Genomic DNA, 16,904 nt, shown 5'->3' with positions numbered 1-16,904 from the left:
CAGAGCCCCAACCACAGCGCAGCAGGACCACTTTGGCCTGGCTGGAGCACCCCTGCCCACAGCATGCCGGGAGCCACTGCAGATGGGGGGAAGGGGTGCTGCTCTGGCTGAGCTGGAGTGCCCCTGCCTGCAGCACTCCAGGCCTGGCAACTGAGCTGGACCACTGGCCCCCACTCCACCCACAGCAGCACCATGGGCAGGGACACTCCAGCCAGACCAGAGCAGCTCTGGTCCCCAGGGCACTGTGAGTGGGGGGGGCTGCACCAGCCTGGCTGGAGCAGCCCTTCTACACAGCAGATTGACAGCCTCCCCAGTTGCCCCCTCCCATTCATTTAATCGGTTACCCAGTTAAATCTGGCATTGAACTGGTTAACCAATTAAACAGGAAATTACATCTCTATTCTACATCCAATCAAAGTGTTGCTATGGGTCATTTAGCACACCCCACAAATTCTAAGTATGCAAGCACAGTTAGCAAAACTACCTTTTCCCAGGAGACAGTCTTGGTTACAACAATTTTGTGGTCCAATGAAATGGAGGGCCACTCGGGTGACTCACTCACTAGCCTTAGTTGCCCTTCACTTGTTTATATGCTGCTTTCCTTCAACTTACCCTTGTCCTCACTAGATAACGGACAGTGAGGGCTGGTACTCTCTTGGTATTGGCCAAAGCACCTGGTGCCAACAAAACTTATTTATAGTTTTTCCTACGGTATCAAAGTGCCTCAAACCCTGAAGCACATTTGCAGCAAGAATAGCCTCAGAACATTAGCCATTAATGTATTATGACTCAAGAAACACACTCTGTAAGAACTCCTATCTGCTAAACTTACTGTTTACTTGCGTCAAGTTCTAACAACGGGTCTACTACCCCACACCACTACTCGCTTTGTCAGTGGTGCTAACCTCTACACCCCAATCATCCATCAAGGGTTAAATGTGAAAACCCTTCCTCTGCTGCTAAACAAAGCAACTAACCCTTCCTCACTTAATTCTTTCAGAAGTCCCATGTTTTCCTTGATACTTACAAAAATCAACTAAGGCTATGTCTACACTACGAGATAAATCTGAGTTTATTACAATTGATTTTGTAATGCAGGGTTTTATAAATTCCAAGTTGAGTATTCTCACCTCCCTAAAAATTCCCTGCAAAGTTGACTTAATGCTGCCAAACATTGACTGTTGCAGCAGTGCATTGTGGGAACCTAGCCCACAGTTCCCTCAGCCCTGCAGCAATCTGGGTATTTTCACTGGTGCAGCATGAGAAAAAAAATGTTGTGGGTATGTGATGTCATTTTCCCACATTGCGTTGCCCTCCCATGGAAAACAAACTGACATTTTTCCAGAAGGAAGGGAGGAAAAGTAGGGCATCAACAAAGATCGCCTAATTAACTGAATTACTTTTTTATAACTGAATTATCAAAAATTTTACAAAGAGCAGCAGCTGTCTCAGTCTTCTCAACTGGTCCTCCAGCCACTGTCACCCCTCCCTTGATTACATATGATCCCTGAAAAAAAAAATACAGGAACAATGAAAAGATTGAAGAAAGAGTAGGATAGTAAAGGTTTGTGAAAAAAGATTGTCAGGCAGTGTTTTTGGCTTCCCAGTCCATTACACAGAGGTGCCCAGCGTGGGGGTAGGGCTTGCCAAATTTACATACACATGAATGCTTCTGTGCCCTGGGATCACCCAGGAGTCTGTGTCATTTCAGCTGGCCCTCCAGCCAATTCTCCCTGGGTTAAGAGGGTCAAAGCTTGAAGAAAGAGGATAGAAAAGGTTAGAAAAAAGATTTTTGGCTTCCCACTTCACTACACTGAGTTGTCCAATGCGTGGAATGGGGCTTGCCAAATTTTAACAAGAGATATTGCTTAGGTAGGTGTGGGGGGAAGCCCAATTGACTGTTGGGGGGACAGGACCCCCCCATCCCACTGGGGGGGCGTGGATCAGAGGATGAAGGGCCAGTTGACATGCTCCCTTAAATGCTGCTCTCGTGGGAGGACCAGCCCCAATTTACCGTGTGGGAGCTGCCCATGGCATCTGTGGCTGCAGAGCCAGCTGACATGGTGTCGTGTCCCGTCCCCCCGTGCCCCCCCCCTTAGCAGCAAGTTCCCTTTAGAGCCCTGACCACATCCAAGCCAGTACATGGTGCTGCCTGGCACCACACTGAACAGCAGGCACGTCCTTTTATTGCTGGCCCCTGACCCAATATGGTGTGATTGGGTGCAGGAAAGACCCCAAGTGCACAGTGCCGGGGGGAGGCGGGCTGCACAAATGTTAACCTCAGAAAAGAAGTTTCTCATCCTCTCATACAAGCACAACCCATGCAACAGCCTAACTGCAACGTGGTGCGGTGGCTGGCACCGGGGGGGGGTGGGGGGGAAGTGCTCAGCTTTCAGAGGTAGAGACATAACCACAAACTTCGTGTTGGGGCTATTTTTAATGGGTAGATGCACTCACAACACCAATAGCAAAGAAAGAAGTTTCTCAGCCTCTCATACTAGCATGACCCCACAGCCACGGGATTCCTGGCACTGATTCAGATTTATGGGTTTCCTGTTACTTAATTCTTGCACACCTGGAAAGTCCCAGAGATGGAAGTGGCTAGAATGGAGGACTGTCGGGAATTGTGGGATACATACGGAATACCTCCGGAAGCTAATAAAGTCTATTAAGAGACATTGTGTTTCCATATTAGCCTTAACTTGAACTTTTAAATGCAAACTTGACACTCTACCAGCCAATTTTGACGATGTTATATCGACCTTAGCACTCCCTAAAAATCGAGCTAATGGTATTTACAGTGAAGACAGTGACACTGTAAAATCAAGCTTCAAATTTGACTGTATCATGTAGCGTAGACATAGCCTGAGATATCTATTACTTCCTCACTAACTATATGACTGTCCTCTCCTTTTATGTTGCAGAGAAGGGCAGATTATTGGGTAGCAAGAGTGCAGGGTCAGTAGCACAGGAGCTATATATGCACGGCAGATGCAGTAAGTAGGAGATGTGGTATGGTTAATCTGTTACCATTGATAACTTTTATTTGAGGCTATATCCCTTTCTTTCACCCTTTAATACTTTTTTTTTTGCAAAGGCAAGCAGCATATATAATAAAATGTGACCAAATCGTATGACACCGCACTGAACAGTTGCACAATTGTATTACACGTGTAAGTAAACATTGCAGCAGTGACAATTAGTTGACAATTTGTGGAGTGTTCACTTATAAGTTAACATTCCCACCCTCAACATCTGGAGGAATTGTAAATACATCCTAAAAGGTCTTTTGAGCCAAAGATCTCAGAACAAGAAAGAATTAAAATAAAAAAAGTGAGAAATATTTTTGGAATTTCAATTCACTGTACTCTCTGAAATGTCATTTGTGGTTTATAAACCTATTTCGTCTTACAAACATTTAACCACTGTGGTTCTCAGTGGACTAAATGCACATCTCTAGTGTAAAGTGATATAATGCAGTCTTCCTACATTCTACTTCTTTTAAATAAAAGTATGGAAAACGACCAGGGGAACTGACTTCTTCATACATGGTTTCAACTTCCTATCAAGTTGTATATGTTATTAATGAAGTTCTCATTTGCATACCATATAAATCCCTTCACACACAACAGAACTGTGAGGGGTACTGAACTTCCACAAATAGCTACAAATAGGAGCAACACAGCATCGAGAGCAATAACCTACAAGATCATCATTAAGGCCCTACCAAACACATGGTCCATTTTGGTCAATTTCACAATCCTAGAAAATTAAAAATAAATTTCATGATTTCAGCTATTTATATCTGAAATTTTGTGGTGTTGTAACTGTAGTCCATCCTGACCCAAAAAGGAGGTGTGAAGGCATTGCAAGGTTATTGCAAAGGAGGCTACAGTACTGCTATCCTTATTTCTGCACTGCTGTGCTGCCTGAAGCCCAGCTCTGAAAGTAGAGCTGCCACCAACATCAACACAACAGTAAGGATGGCATGGTATGGTATCACGACCGTTAATCCTGTGCTTGCTGCCTGCAATTCTGGGCCTTAAGTCAGCAGCCACTGCCATCCGGCTGACCAGGTCTGAAGGCAGCAGCACAGAATAGTGGCATGGTATGGTATTGCCACCCTTACTTGTGCACTGCAGTTGGCTGGGCCCGACTTCAGAGCTTGGTGCCTGCCAACACCTGCCACTCTCTGGCTGCCCTGCTCTGAAGCCAGTGCAGAAGTAATAGCAGCAATGCCAAAACCCCCTTAAGACAACTGACACCCCCATCAAACCTCCATTTTGGGTCAAAACCTCCAATTTGAGAAACATGGTATCCCTATGAAATCTTTATCATATGGAGTAAAAGCAGACAAGACCAGATTTCACAATCTGACATGTTTTTCATGGCTGTGAATTTGACAGGGCCTAATGATCATGCATGGGAGTTGAGCGGCAGGGAGGGTGTGGGGGATGCCAGAGAATATCCTACATATATGATTATGCACAAATACTCAAAACATCCTACCAACAACAATACACACAATTATTGATGGGCAACTATTCTTTTTTGGTGGCCTTATCACCAAAGAAGAAGAATTTAATCTTTCATTACCATGAAAACTATTTCTAGCTTTTATGGCTGCAAAGATCACCTGAAACAAAGATGTAATGCTATCTTCCATATTCTTCAGAGACAGACTGAAACACCATCAGGAATGAACTGTGCTCTATTGCTTTCAGGAGCATCTTGACAATGAGGTCAAATTCGGTTATCAACATTTAATTCCTTCAGATATTAACAGAATTAACAGTCAATTTGGCATTATGATCAGAATTAGAGGACAGTGCAACCACTGTCTCCTCCCCTTTCACAGTATGACTCAGACTTCTATACAAGTACAAAATTTTCTGCTTTCAGGTAGCTTTCTGACATAACTGCTTTAATTTTTACACAAGTGTTTATAGTAATTATTCCATAATAGAGATTAGTTTATTTGGCCCAAATGACAGTAAAATAAGGAACAATGCCACTTTCGGCTGAGTGATAATGTTAAGGAGACTCCCTTTCTGTTCTGTCCAGTACCAGGTACGGGCATCTGAAATGGAACCTTCAGGTAAGTGATAGTGACATAAAAACAGGGAAGAGCAGATTCTCACAGAAGCTCATTCCCTCTTGAAAAAACTGATGAAGTATTTAATTTAAAAATATTGCCACGTAGGGCTTGTTTTTAAAATCTCAAGCTTACCAACAGACCACTCCCCTTCAGCAGGGAACTGCAGTTGCAGTTATAACTGCAATTATAGTAGAACCTCACAGTTAGCAACACCAAGGTTATAAACTGGCCAATCAATCATACACCTCATTTGGAATGAGAAGTATGCAATCAGGCAACAGCAGAGACCAACACTGTGTTAAATGTAAACTTCTAAAAATAAATAGGAAGCATCATTTTCTTCTGCACAGAGAAGTTTCAAAGTTGTATTAAATCCATGTTCAATTGTAAACTTATGAAAGAACCACGTTACGTTCAGTTACAAACAACCTCTATTTCCAACATGTTCATAAGGCTGAGGTTCTACTGTACTAACAAAGCCTAAGGATTTTCCATTAATAACTGCTTTTCAAAATAGTCCTCCAAATGTGTGTGCAAATAGCATACTTTTTTTTTGCTAAAACATAATTATGGCACTGAAGAAATACTGGGAAAGCCTCACTGGCAAACTTCTGAGATTAACAATCTTGATGGAAAAAACCTAACAAATTCAATAGTAACAGAGAGGGAGCTGTGCTAGTCTATATACTATCAAAACAAAAAAGCAGTCAAGTAGCACTTTAAAGACTAACAAAATAATTTATTAGGTGAGCTTTCGTGGGACAGACCCACTTCTCCAGACCATAGCCATACCAGAACAGACACAATATTTAAGGCATAGAGAACCAAAAACAGTAATCAAAGTTGACAAATCAGAAAAAAGTTATCAAGATGAGCAAATCAGAGAGCAAGGGGGTGGCGGGGGAGAAGTCAAGAATTAGATTAAGCCAAGTATGCCAAAGAGCCCCTATAATGTCCCAGAAAATTTGCATGCCAGTTCAAACCACACGTTAATATGTCGAATTTGAATGTGAGCGATACCATCACTGGACCTAACCAGGTTATTCACAGAATCACGGGCACATTCTCATGTTCCTCAACTAACATCAAATATGCCATCATGTGCCAACAATGCCCAGATGTTTTGTATATTGGACAGACTTCAAACTCCCTCAGACAAAAAGAGTTAATGGGCACAAAACAGACATCAAAACATTCCTGATCCACAAACCAGTTAGTCTACATTTTAATGGAGTGGGCCATTCTGTTAAATGACTTAAGAGTTTGCATCTTATTGAAGAAGAATTTTCAGTCTGCTTTAGAAAGAGAAGCCACTGAACTCCCTTTCATATTCAAATTCAGCACATTAACACGTGGTTTGAACCGGGATGCAAATTTTCTGGGACATTATAGGGGCTCTTTGGCATACTTGGCTTAATCTAATTCTTGAATCCCCCCCACCCCCCCGGCTCTCTGGTCTCTGATTTGCTCACCTTGATAATTTTTTTCTGATTTGTCAACTTTGATTACTGTTTTTGGTTCTCTACGCCTTAAATATTGAGTCTGTTCTGGTATGGCTATGGTCTGAAGAAGTGGGTCTGTCCCATGAAAGCTCACTTAATAAGTTATTTTGTTAATCTTTAAAGTGCAACCTGACTGCTTTTTAACAAATTCAAGTTATATCCAATTATTTTCCTTCTGTAAATCATCTTTTAAAATGAGAACGTATGTACTTTCTTGCTACCCCATAATGCCTAAATAAGGCTTTAATTATATTCTTTCTGCCTGTACTTTACATTAGAAATTTGGGGCATATCTAACTTGGAAGGTAACACAAGAACCACAGGTTGGCCCTCCCTTATCTGGCATGGCTGGGACCTGACTGGACCCAGACAAGAGAATTTGCTGGATGAGGGGAGGCGTGGGGCATCCACTGGCAGAAAGCCTTGTGATCTGGGGCTGCTGCAGCCCCAGCCCAGACTGCAACAAGGCTTCAGCGAGCCCCTGCCCCCCGGGAGAGACAGGCTCCAGCTCCCAGCCCCACAGCCGCCTCCTGGCCCCTTCTGCCATGGAGTAGGCAGAAGCTCCTGGCTCCCACCTTCTGCACTGCTGTGGGACTGGCAGGGGCTCTGGTACCCAAGCCATGCACTGCTCCACAAAGACGGGGGGCTCTACACCAGCCTCCACATGCTGTCGCAGGACAGGCGGGAGCTCTGGCTCCTAGACCTGCAGGAGCTCCTGCACCAGCCACTATTCTCTTGTCTGCCAACATCCGTGGTCATGTTGGACCACGGATGTTGCCAGATGAAAAAGTATCAGATTTCAGATGTGCAACCCGTAGATATGAAACTTCAGCAACTGAGAGTTGAAAACTGTTTAAGTGCAATGGCTAAATGCTTGGAAAAATAACATTTTTGTAAAGATTGTTGACCCTTCTTCTCTTTAATTAACATGTGAGTATAATAAATATCCCAAAACCTCTGACACCCACAACCCAGCTGGGAAAACTGGGGAAGAACATTCCTTATATTTCTAAAGTAAAAAGACCAGCATAAAGAAAAATATTTTTAAAATGTTGTTCAGGCCTTTTCTATATAAATCAAAATCTACCCCAAAAAGCCTTTTTAGATCACCTTTAAACTTAATTTGTTTGGGTTGTCTAGCTGTTTCTCTTGTTTAAAAAGATCTTTAGACTTCAAATTTAAAATACAGCAAAAAATTCTCATTTTACTCCATATCCTCAAGAATAACATCATTCTGAGAACAGTGTTGTACATTATAAGTACTATACACTGGTCCAGCAGCAAAAAGGCTGACTTAATAGCTCACGTCTGCAGCTTCTGACCAGAGCAGTAAGAATGAATACAGAAGTGTAATTATGAACTTCTCATTGTACATATTCAGAGACCACTTACTTTTAACTTCTGCTAGAACTGTAGAGTTAATTCAGCTGCAGAAATATAAGCCAGTTTCTTTTGTCTCACAAGTACACAGATATATTAACTAAGCTCTATGAAGATTATTCGTCATGATTCATGAGCCAGAAAAACACACAGTTTGACCTACAGATTCCAGGTTGAATTTGCAGGGTCAGCAGTTAAAAAAGAACATCTCTGTTTCTGACACAGAAGTCATTGAGACACAAACATGGAAGCATATCTCATCTTCTAGGTCCCAATACAGTAAATCACTTAAGCACATGATTAAATCTGTGAATGTGAACAGTCTAACAGAAGTCAATTGGAATTCTCATGATTAAATTTAAGCACATGCTTATGTGGTCTAGAATGAGGTCTCAATTGCTTATCAGAATATAATGACACTTCACATTTGAATTTCCTGGGGTTTGTAATGAAAACAATATTATTTTAACAGTAGACCCTGACCTACCCATAGGTTGTGTTCCTGGGCAATCACGCGTAGGTCAAATTGCATTTAAGTCACGACTGGGGGGTGGGGGGGTGTTGTCCTGCCACCTTCAGGTTCCCTGCTCCTGGTTCCCTACTCCTGTGAGCAGTGGGGAACCCAGAGCCAGGCACAGCAGTGCTGGTCAGTTTCATGGCTCCAGCGAGTGGCAGGAAACTGGGAACCAGGTGGCAGCCTGGCTCCTGGCTCCCCTTTGCTTGCAGGAGCCTGGAAACTGACCCACACATGGCTCAGTTTCCTTGCTCCTCAGAGTGGCAGACAGCTGAGAGCCAGAAGCAGTAGTGCCAGTTACTTTCCCAACTCCTCACCACCTGCAGCAGACAGGAAACTGATCAGCAAAGCAGCACTGGTCACTTTCCCAGCTCCCACAAATGGAGTGAAGCTGGGCTGCCACCTGGCTCCAAACTCCCCACCATTTACAATTTCGATTTGCGAAATTGCAAGAAACACGTAAGGGTCTACTGTATTAAGATCCTATTCAATTTTATTTTCAGATACTCTCAATAGGGAAACCCTGCAATGTTTTTTGTAAACACAGATTTACTTGATTAAAAACTCTCATTAGATTTCTCTCTTGCACACACACATTTCAAAAAATATTTCTATTATCTTTTATCAAACTTGACTCCAAGTTAAGTTTTGGTATAAAAGTTTCATACTAAAGTTGAGATTTCCTTTGCCACTATTAGAGAGAATTTTACACAAAGCTTTTCCAACCAACTGAAATAACTATTAAAATATATTAACAACATATCAACCAACAACAAAAGACAGAAAATGTCCTTTTTAAACAAAAGCCTCATAAAATATTAATGTGTGTCTGAATAATAGGTTTTTATACAACAATCTCTTTTTAAAAAAGGATCTGATAAAATGTTAAACACATTACAAATATCTACTGAAACATCTACTGGATGAAATGTTTTAGAATACGTTTTGGACTGCATACTGTTTGGGACAGACACTTCCAACTGGGCACTACAGTTGTCCAATCACATAAAATTATTAAAAAGAGACTAATTAGGGCACATAGCACTTCTAGTCTGCTCCTCATTTTGGTTCCTTCTCCTTTTAAATGGCCTTACTACTCTTATGATTTCACAAATTTATCCCTTATCTTGAATACTTATTACACCCCTTCCTAGCCATCCCACAACGTCACTCAGAGAAACCACGGAAAGACAATCTCCCCATGCAGTTGGGATGTTCATGGTCTAGGTATCATGAAACACATCAGCACTTACTGAGCTGTATTTCATGGGCCTGAAGCTAAACAAGCCAACAATAATTCTCAGTTCACCAAACGTCCATTCAGGCATTATACTCATTCACAGAGGTTTCTCATTTTGTACCATGGAATTACTACAGGAGTTAGATTTTTTTTTTTTTAATGCCTCATATTATATCTTAGAGATGTTGGAGGAAAAATATTTTTAAATGGGAAGATGTGATCATAAAACCACAAAAATCTTCAAGAGAATTCTGGGACTTTTGCATATGAAATTAACTTTTTAATTAATACACCAGATTTCAAATGGACAGTCTCCATTTACAGCACTTATATGATGATTTCAGTGAACTGAGGACTAACGGTTACCAGGGCACACATAACACAGCAGGAGCTGCACAACTTCTTTCTATAGCTCTGCCAAAACACTACCATCTTGACTTAAAACATATTTGTTATTCAAGTCATTGGTCTCTAAAACAGCAGCTCATGCCAAAGAGAACATTTTTATTATGTGGATCAACAAGACAGTAGGATCTACGATGGAACTAAACTTATTCTCACTTGCGATTCAAATACCCTTTGAACTCATTTCTAGAAGTAAAAACCTTAGAGCAGAAAACCACTTTTTTTGTTATAAAATGTTTTGGTTTTTTTTTTTGTTATAAAATGAATCTATTTAATTCGGTCAACAACTGTTACAAACACTGCATATTCAGCTGCAAAAAATTGTACTTCCCAAGATGCAGAAGGCACTTAACTTTTATTTACTTATTTTATGCATACCCCTTTGATTTACCCAATGTGTATATGTTTTTGCTGAGCTAATAAAGTACAAAATTATAATATATTAGTATAGGCCTAATTTTCACCTTTGTAATACTGCAAAATAACTAATCATGGGCATTACACTTACATAAAGTTAAATATTTAAGTAATTTTTGAGAAGCAGATGCTTAATATTCTGAATTCCACTAAAATGGCAAAGTGTAATAAGATCTGCATTTTATTGACAGCTGCAGTCTAAAACATACAAGTTGCATAAGTTTACTTATTTAACCACACCCAACCAAAATCTTTAAGTAGTGTTTTGGGGGCAGTTTTAAAGTACTGATCTCAGCAACAATGTTAATCAGTTTAATTGTGTTTAAACTACACTAGGTAAGAAACAATCAACTTGATATCATAAGAAAAAAAAGTTTCTATGACATACTGCTCTAATGGTATTTGCATCAAACTATCAAGTGAATGCCTGTTCAGACAAGTTAACTTCAACCAACTTTCAACAGTCCCTTGATATCTCCATCCTCCTCCCCAGTTTTTCACTGAAGAAGCTCTATAAATCTTGCCATAGGAAGCTCAGTAAATACTTAGTTTCCCATATATTCGCTTTTTAAAAAAAGAATGAAAGCATTGACTACTGAAGATAAATACCTAAGATTTATCAGGAAACAACTTTCCAGAGGACTAAGCCTAATAATAAGAGTTAGGCCTTGTCTACACTATAAAGAATTACCAATATAGCTGAACAACAGAAGCATCTTATACTAGCAAGAGGATTCCCCCACCCATCCACCCAGTCTAGCTATAGCTACCCAAAGCCTTTTACCAGCAAAATTGTGTTGACGAGGAATATTATTTTTTCCAATTCACTAGTATGCCAGAAAAATTGAGTGTACACTAGGCCTTAGCAATATGAAACAAGAGGGAAGGTGAGAGGAGACCCTGTAAAGCTAGTGAGATTCAGGCACAAAACATCTGTGAAATGCCCAAACCCTAGTGCAGGGAAAGATGTTGAAACTTCTAAGAAAAAAATCACACAATGCACAGTGAACTTCTGGAACTTGCCAGAGGATGCTGTAAAATGGCAAGACTATAATAGGGTTCAAAAACAAATCAGATAAATTCATGAAGGATAAGTCCTTCAGCAGCTTTTAGCTAGGATGGGCAGGCTTGCATCCCTAGCCTCTGTTTGCCAGAAGCTGAGAATGAACAACAGAGAATGGATCACTTGATTACTTGATCCATTCATTCCCTCTGGGGCACCTGGCATTAGCCACTGTCAGAAAACAGGATATTGAGTTAGATGGACCTTTGGTCTTATGCAGTATCGCTATTTTATGTACCAGAATGCTCTTCTTTTTCAAGTGCTCCTTTATGGATGCTAACAGGCACAATCTGATGCTAAATATGAAGCTCCTATACTCCCTCACTCCATCTGTTGGAACAGAGCAGGAACTTAAAGAGGGTCCTCTGTTACTACACATCCCCCCCCAACTGCAATTTTCTTACTACTGTTTCCTATGAATAATTCCCTAGTTCTTCCCTCTGCTGCAGTTAGAAGCTTTCTGGAACTGGTGGAACAGTGTCAAACTGACAAAGAATGAGCTATATGAAACTGACAATTTTGGATAGCTGCTTCTCACAGGTTTCAAACAGCAATGTAATTTTCAGTTTCATATTCTTAGAGCTTCTCAAAGTGTGGAAGAGCAGCAGCACAGACACTACAACAATCTTTCTGAAGATCTCCCCCTCCAAAAAAAAAAAAAAAAATGCTACTACACTGAGCCACATTTGGAAGGCCATTTCTCCCTGTCACAAGATCTAAAACCTTATTTTAAATTAAAGCTTCAATTTTGAAAACACTTAGACCTCAGAGACGCCAGCAAAATCTTCCTTGTCGCTACTGGTGAATGGTCTGTGGAGCTTCAAAAACCTTATTGCCCTCAATATTTTTCCTTTTAAGATAGGCAATAGCTTAAAAAAATACAACTCCTATGTATGAAAATCCTAAACCCTAAGTTAGTCCTAAATGTGTAATGTAATCACAACAGAGATTCTCAACAAGCAACAGGCTTTACAAACTTGCAAATGACACATGGACCCTAAAACTCTTCCTTTATAATTAAGATGGCAAAGTTGAGGGGCTCTTACTGTTCACCAATAGGTATGTCAAAGAAATGCTTATCAAATCAGTTATTTCAAAACTATGAATTTACAGCACATCCTGAAGTGTCTGGCTAGTATATTTCATGTTAGTTGCAGAAAACAAACCCACAGCCCACACCTCTGACATTTAAAACAAAAACAAAACCAGACAAAATTACGAGGTATGTTAACAGGCAATAGATTTACCGGTGCCTAATCTACCCACCCCCTCTTAACATGGCAAATGTGTCAATACAGGCTTCATCTATGTAACCTTTGGTTTAGGTCTCAAAACGGCTTTTAAAGACCCTAATATTGAACTCAAACTTGACGTGTTTCAATGACTCGCCTAGAAGGGGGGGAAGCACGGAGGAGGCGGCTGCTATAAAAATAAAATCACTATCTGGGAGTGTTTCTTCAGCGACCCTTAGTGGGGTGGGGTGCTTTATAAATAGATGCGTTTCTTAATGGTGCCCTGCCCCGAGTGCTTTGGCAGCGGGGTGAGGCGTGTGTGTGTTGGGGGGGGGGTGTTTATAAGCATTATTAATGGAGCTCGGCTGGCTCCGAGCGCAGCGGGGTTGTTACCTGCAGCAGGCCAGGGCCGCTCTCCCCACCAGGGGCGGGAGGGGGGCTGTCTCCCCACTCCGCAATGCGGGGCTGGGGCCTTGGGGACAAGCCCCTGGTCACCTTCAGCCCCTCGAACGCAGCATCCCAAGCAAGGGACAGGCTCTCCCGCAGCGACCGCCCGCCCCCAGTGCCGCCCGGGATGGCACCTCCTCGGGCTGGGGGAGCCAAGCTTCCCTCCCGCCCCACTCCGCCACCCCGCGCGGGCCGCCCCCGCTTGTTTACAGGCCCCGGGGCCCAGGCGGCGGCGCGGCCCTCAGCGCCCTGGCGCACTCCGCCCCGCCGCCTCCCGCTCGGCCCGCCCGGCCCGCCTCCCCACTCGAGCCCCGCACTGCGCAGCAACACTTACCCCGCGGCGGCCAAAGGCACCGGCTCTCCGGGGAGCGGAGCCCGGGCTGGGGGAGGGCCGCGCTCTGCGCTCCGACAGGGCCGGCTCAGGAGGGATTTGCGGCGGGGCAGGGGGCCGGCGGGCCGGCGGCCTCGCTTCAGTTCATTCACAGGCAGCGGCGGAGAGCGGCTCTCTGGCCCTGGGGAACCAAGAGCTCATCCCCCCCTCCCCCTCCTGCCGCCGCCCCCACCCGCTCGCCCGGCCTCGAGCCCAGCGCCGCCCGCCGCCTCGCGCAGCGCCACAGACCCTGCTCCCCTCCCTGAGCGGCACACGCGCGCTCCCGAACTGCCTCCGCGCTCTCCTCCCAGCCGGCTGTGTGCGGCGCGCGCGCGCTCCCGGCCTTGCCCGCGCGCGCGCACGCGCGCCCCCCCCTCCTCCTTGCTAAAACCTGGGCAGGACAGCTGCGGCTCCCGCGGGTGAAGCCACCGCCTCCGGCGCAGCGTGAAGAGCCCGGATGTTGATTTGAGCTTGAAGAACTGCAAGAGGGGGAGGGGGAGCAGGCTGTTAGGCTATGACATCACCTCTCGGCTCCCCTCCCTGCGGCGCATGCGCTGCCCGCGGTTCTGGCGGGGAGGGAGATGGCGGGGTGTGTGTGTGTGAGGGAAGCTGCGCGCGGGGCGGGGGGGAAGGATGGGTGCTGCACGCGTCCCACTCCTTAGGCGGGGGAGGGTGAGAGCAGGACTGCTGTATGTGGGGCACCTAGCCAGTACACGGACTTACCCCCCAGGCTCTCAGGGGGGTGGAGGGACAATGTACAGGAGCCAGCCGCAGGCCAGTGCAAGGGGGGCCGCTACAGTGTCACACACACGCACCCCCCCCTACACACTGCCCCGAAGGGGATCGGTGACCTGTGGTGTGGGGGAGGGGATCTAACCCGCTCAGACTGATGTGTCTGAGGTAGTCGCCTGCTCTGGGGCCAGGGCTGGGGACTGAGTGTTAGCTACACGCATGGGAAAAACCCGTTTGCCGTTCCCCAAAGGGGAAAAAGAGACTGCAGCGCGCAGCAAAACATCCACCCTGCTCGGTACACACGCCACCGGCCTCAGCCCCGCTGTGAGTGGTGCCTAGAGGGAGAAGGCATCACGAGGAGTGGAGTACAGCTGTTGTTATCGGGAGTGGGGCGCATGTGTCTGTGTGTAATGTACACAAAGATCATTCCCCAGCACACACAGACTCATGCGCCCCACTCCCTATAATAACAGCTGCACATCACTCTTAGTGATGCCTCCTCCCCCAGGCACCACTCACAGTAACAACACCCAGTTACAAGATATACACGCCCCCAAAGGGCTAAGAAGCCAACAGAGGCTTACATTACGTGATAGAAGTCAGAACTAGAAGGAGAAGCTTAAAAGGGAGAAATCCTCCTCAGTCAATGGCGGACTAACCAGGAGAGTAGCTCCTGTGTTTGTCCAGTTGTACTTTGTCTCAGATTATGATCCCACAACTGAGGATTTCTACATGAAGAGTTGCAACACATGGAAGCCTGACCCAGCTAGACTTCCTGGCCATGACAGGGCAGAAGTTTGGGTCTGGCAGGAGCAGTACATGTGCATAGCAAAGGGTTCCTGTGTCTCCATCTTCCTGGCGGTCACTCAGTAATGAGTAGGACATCTTCATGTCATCCGCCTATTTGTGAGTCTGTTGATGGCTGATCAGCCTGATTCTGGAGCTGCAGATCTTATCACAGAAGAGGCAGGGGTTAGCAGCTCTTGGGGGGGGGAAGGCAATTTTTTCCACTCTTGCCTCCTTCTCTGCCTCTCCTCATCTGTACTGCAGTCAGACCTCTCAAATTGCGCCACCACCTCCCAGATTACTGCTCTCCGCTGGGGACCGTCCTGGGAAAGGTTCTGCCAAGTGTCACCACCAATGCTGCACTTTTTGACGTGTCTTCAGCATGTCCTTATTATCACTTCCTCTGCCCCCTTACGCTCCTTCGTCCTTCCTTCAAGTCAGAAAACAGAATCTGTTTTGCGAGGCACTGATCAGACATCTGGACCATGTGACCGGTCCAACAAAGTTGTTGGTGAATGATAAATAGTTTCAATGCTGGTCATGTTCGATTCTTCCAGGATTCTAATGTTCGTGCGCCTACTCTCCCATGAGATATTTAGGATTCTTCTGAGGTAGCATTGATGATGTTGTTTAAGTGCCTTCAAATGATGCTTGTATGTTGTCCAGGTTTCACGTGCATACAATAGTGTTGGAACAGCTGCTGCATGATATCGAAGGAGCTTTGTTTTGGCACAGATGTCCCAGTTCTTGAAGACCCTTTGTCTCAGGTGGGAGAAAGCAGAGCTTGCACAGCTTGCTAGATTTCCAGGTCAATGTCAACTTTAGTGGAAACATGACTTCTAAGGTATGGGAAAAGCTCCACATTTTCCAGCAGTTCTCCACTGACTTCAGTAGAGGGTACACAAGATTATCCCATTGTCAAGGGTTGGTGGAGTATCTTGGTCTTTTTGATGTTCAATGTAAGGCCGAGATTCTCTTATGTTTTGGTCCATTTATCCTATCCATGAACATAGCAGCTTCAATTAGCCCAGCAAATTCTACACGCAGATCCTGCAGATCAAAAACCAGGATAAGTTTCCCATGATCCTCATGGGCAACAAAAGCAACCTGGATCTACAGCAGCGGGTGCCTAAGAAGGAGGTGCTGGAGTTTACCTGAGATAATTGCATTCCCTTTATGCTGAGACCTCTACCAAGATTCCCCTCAACACAGATGAATCCTTCCATAAGGTTGCCAACATTAAACAAATCCTCACCAGCCACTACAAATCACAAACCAGTGGCTCTAGGCCTGGAACCAGCCCCTGCAACAGTCCTCGCTGCCAACTCTACACCCATATCTACACCTGTGACATCATCACAGGACCTAACACCAACTATATCATCAGGAGCTCCTTTACCTGCACATCTACTAATATAATATGTGCCATCATGTGCCAGCAATGCCCCACTGCAATCTACACTGGCCAAACTGGACAGTCTCTCTGTAAAAGAATAAATGGACATAAATCAGACATCAGGAATGGTAATGTACAGAAGCCTGTGGGAGAAAACTTCAATCTCCCTGGACACTCAGTGGCAGATTTAAGGGTGACAGTCCTGAAACAAAAAAATTTCAAAAATCAAATGGAGAGAGAAATCTCTGAGATACAATTTATGTGCAAATTTGACTCCATTAACCATTGATTAAACAGAGACTGAGAGTGGCTCACAGCTTAC

At 44.4% G+C, this 16,904-nt stretch overlaps 1 protein-coding gene across 3 annotated transcripts in view; it reads right to left on the bottom strand.

Annotated features, from left to right (window-relative positions):
* Positions 1-13,937, bottom strand: part of PPM1A (protein phosphatase, Mg2+/Mn2+ dependent 1A) — a 49,054-nt gene extending 35,117 nt beyond the window's left edge. Inside the window, exon 1 of one of the 3 annotated variants that reach the window (XM_074996302.1) lies at positions 13,633-13,937. The gene's annotated coding sequence lies outside the window, so the exon portion shown is untranslated. The remainder of the gene's footprint in view (positions 1-13,632) is intronic. The other 2 variants (XM_074996301.1, XM_074996303.1) reach the window with 2 other exon arrangements.
* Positions 13,938-16,904: the final 2,967 nt, after the last annotated feature.

This window comes from Carettochelys insculpta, chromosome 6 (assembly GCF_033958435.1).
Source record: "Carettochelys insculpta isolate YL-2023 chromosome 6, ASM3395843v1, whole genome shotgun sequence".
Taxonomy (NCBI): Eukaryota; Metazoa; Chordata; order Testudines; family Carettochelyidae; genus Carettochelys; species Carettochelys insculpta.
The sequence above is the reverse complement of the archived record's forward strand: the minus strand, read 5'-3'. Positions and strand labels throughout refer to the sequence as shown.